This window comes from Macrotis lagotis, chromosome X (assembly GCF_037893015.1).
Source record: "Macrotis lagotis isolate mMagLag1 chromosome X, bilby.v1.9.chrom.fasta, whole genome shotgun sequence".
Classification (NCBI taxonomy): Eukaryota; Metazoa; Chordata; class Mammalia; order Peramelemorphia; family Peramelidae; genus Macrotis; species Macrotis lagotis.
Genome location: NC_133666.1, coordinates 410,136,279 through 410,141,931, shown reverse-complemented (window position 1 = coordinate 410,141,931; position 5,653 = coordinate 410,136,279). Strand labels below are relative to the sequence as shown.

Genomic DNA, 5,653 nt, shown 5'->3' with positions numbered 1-5,653 from the left:
AAGCAATATGGAACTATGCCCCAAAAGCAATAAAACTGACCATACCCTTTGATTGAGTAATACTAATACTAGGCCTACATTCCAAAGAAATCATAAAAAAACAAGAAAAGTCTCACATGTTCAAAAATATTTATAGCAACTCTTTTTGTAGTGGCAAAGAATTGAAAATTGAAGGAATGCCCGTAAATTGGGAAATGACTGAACAAATTATAGTATATGAATGTAAGACACACTACTGTTCTATAAGAAATCATAAGTGATCAGACTTTAGAGAAGCTTGGAAAGACTTCCATGAATTGATACTGAGTAAAGTGAGTAGAACCAAGAAAACATTGTATTCATTAGCAACAACATTTTGAGATGATAAACTATACTGGATGTAGCTCCTCTCAGCAGTTCAGAGATCAAGGACAACCCTGAGATATCTGCTATGGACAATGCCATCCACATCCAGAGAAAAAAATGCAGAGCAAAGTATGCTATGTTCATTTTTTAAAAATTTCTTTTATGTTTTTCCTTTCTCTCTCTCATGGTTTTTTCCTTTCCTCTTAGTTCTAAATCATCTTTTATAACATGACTAATATGTTAATATGTTATACAGGAATGTATTTGTACAACTTTTACCAGACTGTTTGTTGCCATGGAATGGAGGGAGGGAAGGGAGAGTGGTAGAAAACTGTGGAACTCATAAATTTGCAAATGAATGAATGTTGAAAAACAAGCAATTAAAAATAGTAGCAATAAAAAATTTCTTACAGTGCATCCTATTTTGAGCTATTTAGTTTCTACCAATAGCCAAAGGAATAGTGACTCTTGGAGTTTATGACAGAGATAAGAATTGTCATTCATCTTTGGTTACCTTGCTGACATGTGGAAAGGGGTTGGAGTCAGTTAAAAAAAACAACATTTTGGATATACTCAATGACCCTTTAATAACTGATGATTCATTGTTTTCATTCAGTATTTCAATGCTTGTATCAACTTATATGATAGAATATACAAAGTCCATCTAGGACTTACCAGGATTTAAAGAAGAAATTCTATACACGTCTCATTAACCACTTTGTCTATCCAGAAGACCCACAGCTGTTAGGAACATATGCAGGAGAACTTGGCAGAATATTTAGATGAAATGTACTTCATAAGTCAATAATTTCAACTCTTTCATTTTAGAAACAAGAAAACTTAGTATCAATTATTGACTATACCAATAACAAACCATCAAAAAATCATAATATTTTTCTCAATGGATGCAAAAAAAGCTTGTGACAAAATATAACACCCATTCCTATTAAATATGCTAGAGAGATAGAAATAAATGGTATAGTCCTTAAAATGATATGTAGTTTCTATTTAAAACTATCAGAAAGTATTATCTGTAAAGCCAAAAGCCTTCCCAATAAGATCAGACATGAAGCAAGGATGCCCATTATCACCACCATTATTCAATGTTAGTTATAGCAATGAGAGAAGAAAAAAATAGAATGAATTGGAATATGCAATGAGGAAACAAAACTATCACTCTTTAAGATGCCATGAAGACATAGAGAATGCTAGAAAATCAACTAAAAATAGGAGTTGAAATAATTAACAAGGTTATCAAAGTTGTAGAATATAAAATAAATCCAAACAAATTTTTAGCATTTCTATACATTATCAAAAAATTCCAACAGGAAGAGATAAAAAGTGAAATTTCATTTAAAAATAACTGCAAAGAATATAAAATACTTGGGTCTACCTGCCACTATATTATAAACTACATGAACATAATTGCAAAATACTTTTCACACAAATAAAATCAGATCCAAGCAATTATTAAAAGATTAATTGAAGAGAGTTAGACTGAGTCAATATAACAAAAATATCAATTCTATCTAAATTGACTTATTCAGTGTCATACAAAGCTACCAAAATATTTTATAGAGGTAGAAAAAAATCATACCAAAATTCATCTGGAAATAATAATAATATAAAGGAATGACATCTAGATTTACTAGATTTGTAAATATATTATTAAATGGTAATCACTAAAACAATTTGGTACTGACTTAAAAATTAGAGTGGTGGATCAGTGGAGTAGATTAGATACACAATATACAATAGCAAAGGATTATAGTAATCTAATGTTTGATAAACCCAAATATCCAAGCTTAAGGGGCAACAACTCACTATTTGATCAAAACTCCTAGAAAAATTGGAAAACATTGTGGCACAAATGAGGGATAGTCCAACATCTTATACCTTATGATAAATTTAAGCCAAAATCGGTACAAGAACTCATTATTTATCCAAAGCAACTAGTAAAACTGGAAAAATTAAGGCAGAAATGAGAGAAAGAAAAACATTTTATTATACAGATATAAAGAATACCATAAGCAGATTAAAATAACAGGGAAGAGTTTATCTGTTGTTAGTTGCTTGGTTCTTGTCTTTTGTGATCAAAAAAGACCAAAATGACATTACTATGTTAAAAAGAAGTTACAATGTGACCAACTGTGTCTGCTCAGACCAATATGAATTTGAAATGTTCTACCATAGTTTGGGAACAAATAAACCATGTGAACAATGGGGTGGGTTCTTTAAATGTGCACATCTCACATTTCCTTCTAGTTGCTTCAATTCTGCCTTGCTCATAGAGCACAGCACCTTCTCTGATGAGGGCACACCATGCTGGGTGGTCCTGTGCCAGTGTCTTTCATGCAGTACAATCAATTCCAAAGTTTTTTAGAGAGACCTTAAGAGTATCCCTGTATCACTTTTTCTGACTCTCTGCTGTAGGTTCTGGTCTCTGTGAGTTCTTCATAAAATAATCTTTTGGGCAAGTATATGTTTGGCATTGGAACAATGTGGCCGGTCCATAAGTGTGGCACTCTCTGTAATAATGTAGTTTACCTGTCAGATCTATAGAGAAAGGAAGAATTTAAACCAAACAGGGGATAGAGAGTATTATGAGATGCAAAATGGATAATTTTGATTATATTACTTTTGAAAGGTTTTGCACAATAAAAATTAGAAGGAAAGCAGAAAGCTGGGATACTATATAGCAAATGTGTCTAATAAATGCCTCATTTGTTAAATATATAGAAAATTGAGCCAAATTTATAAGAATACAAGTCGTTCCCCAATTAATAAGTGGTCAAATAATATGAAAAATTTTAGATGGAGAAATCAAAACTATCTATGAAAAATTCCCTCAATCATTATTAGAGACATGCTCATTAAAACAACTCTGAGGTACCTTCTCACTCTTATCAGATTGGCTAATATGACAGAAAAAAAATAATTGAACAGGATGTGGGAAAATTAGGACAACTGTTGTTGGAATTGTGAACTGATCCAACCATTCTGGAAAACAATTTGGAAGTATGCCTAAAGGGCCATAAAACTATGCATACTCTTTGATCCAATAATATACCTCTATCAGGCCTGTATCCTAAAGAAATCATGAAAAGCTGGAAAAGGATCTAGAAGTACAAAAATATTTATTGTAGCCCTTTTTGTAGTAGCTTAGAATTAGAAATTGAGGGGTTGTTCAGCAATTGGGGAATGACTGTGGTATATGATTGTAATGGAATGCTATTTTGCTATAAGAAATTAAAAGCAACTATTTCCTCTCTCCCCATCCTATCCTCTTTGTGTCCTTCCTGTCTATATTCTTTCTTTTCTTAATTCTTCTCTCCCTTCATCTCTACTTCTGTCCCTTAACCAAACCCCTCTCTATCTCCTTCAGCATCTCTTAACTCCTCACAGGCCTCAGCTTCCCCAGTCCTTATTGCTCTACTCATTCTTCCCTGCCCCAAATCCCTGAGCCATGATGCTGTCCCCGATGGTGGCTGGGGGGGGTTGTGTTCCCGGGACTCTTCCTCCTTTCCAAGAACACGCTCCAGAGGCTGCCCCAGCTGCGCTGGGAGGAGGCCGACGCGGTCATTGTCTCAGCCAGGCTAGTGTCCTCAGTCCAAGCTATCCTGGCCTCCACAGCTGGCTACATTGTCTCCACCTCCTGCAAACATATCATGGATGACCAGCATTGGCTATCCTCAGCTTACACTCAGTTTGCAGTGCCCTACTATGACATCTACGCCATGTTCCTGTGTCACTGGCACAAGCACCAGGTCAAACGTCATGGAAAGGATGAGGGAGGGGCTGGCCCCCCAGGAGGCACTTGGGCTGTGGCCCGAGGCTACCTGCACAAGGAGTTCCTCAAGGTGCTGCACCATGCAGTCACGGTGCTGGTCTGTTTTCCACTATCAGTGGTGTGGCGCCAAGGCAAGGGGGGACTTCTTTCTGGGCTGCATATTGATGGGGAACGTCAGCACACCCTTTGTCTGCCTAGGCAAGATCCTCATCCAGTACAAGCAGCAACACACCCTGCTGCACAAAGTGAAGGTACCTTGATGCTGCTGAGCTTCCTGTGCTGTCGAGTGCTGCTGTCCCCCTACCTGTACTGGGCCTACAGGCAGCACGTAGGCCTGCCCTTGCTCTCTGTACCCCTCAATATACCAGCCCATGTCAACCTGGGGGCCGCCCTGCTGCTTGCTCCACAGCTCTACTGGTTTTTCCTCATCTGCCGGGGAGCATGTCGCCTTTTTAGGCCTCGGGGACCCACCCCTCCAGTCCCCCGTCAGCCCCCAGGACTTCACGATGGGCCCCGGGACTGAGGAGAGGGAGAGGGTTGGGGCACCCATTCCTCCAGGAATTGGGCTCTGGGCCTGATGGGTAGAGATGGGAACTAGGGGCCTCTCCAGTGGTCCTAGGCCTGGAGGATAGGGATGGAGAAGTTGGGGGGTGAAGCTTCTCCCTATATGATGGTAAAAGGGATGGAACAGGGATCAGGCTTGTAAGAAACAGCTACCTCTCTTGTCCTCAGGGTGCCTGGGACTGAGGGACAGAGGGTTTGGAATGGCCAACGATCTCCTTTGTGTAGGAACTAAGAAAGTAAGAAAGTGGAAATTAGGAGGCACCCTCCTACATATATAACCCCAGGGATACCCTTTTTTCCCAACTGTAATCTGCAGGGGGCCTAAAGGAGGGAAATTAAAAAGGAAGGTGCCCTATTCCACAGCAATTTAGGATAGGATGGATTAGTGGGGGAGACTAACAGGGATTATAGAGGATCAAGGAGTAAATAATCTAGAGAAGGGCCCTCTCCTTTTTGCCAAGGACACGCCTATTTCCCTTCCCCATATGCTGTAGTCTAGGGGAAGGCAGCTCCTAACCTCATGCATTCCCTCTGGGTGGGAGAGGTACCTCTAACCTCTTTGTGTCTCACCAGGGTATAGGTTGGCTACCCCTTAGAGCTAGCTAGCTCCTCTCCTACACAGGCAGCCCAGCATCTTTCCAGACCCTTAGGAATTTTATTTATTTCCCCAAGTTTGTATTAGTTTCTTATGGGGAGGCAGACACTGACAGGCCACACACCACCACCTGGCCCAGCCTCTTCATTGCTGAGTGCCCCACTTGGGGGAAACTGGAGGAGGGGCTCTTGCGCTCGTTCCTTCAAGCTATATAAATTTGGCCTTCTTGCCCTCTCCCACCTGTCCCTGGTGCTACAGACCTCTTGAGGCTTCCTCCAGATCCAGGAGCAGGGGGAACCTTGGGAGGCGCTATATAAAGACTGCTAATAAAGATGAGATCAACGTGAATGCCAAAAAAA

The 5,653-nt window shown here is 39.7% G+C and overlaps 1 pseudogene; it reads left to right on the top strand.

Moving 5' to 3' along the window:
- The first annotated feature begins 3,811 nt into the window (after nt 1-3,811).
- LOC141502510 (ceramide synthase pseudogene) lies at nt 3,812-4,658 on the top strand (annotated as a pseudogene).
- Nucleotides 4,659-5,653: the final 995 nt, after the last annotated feature.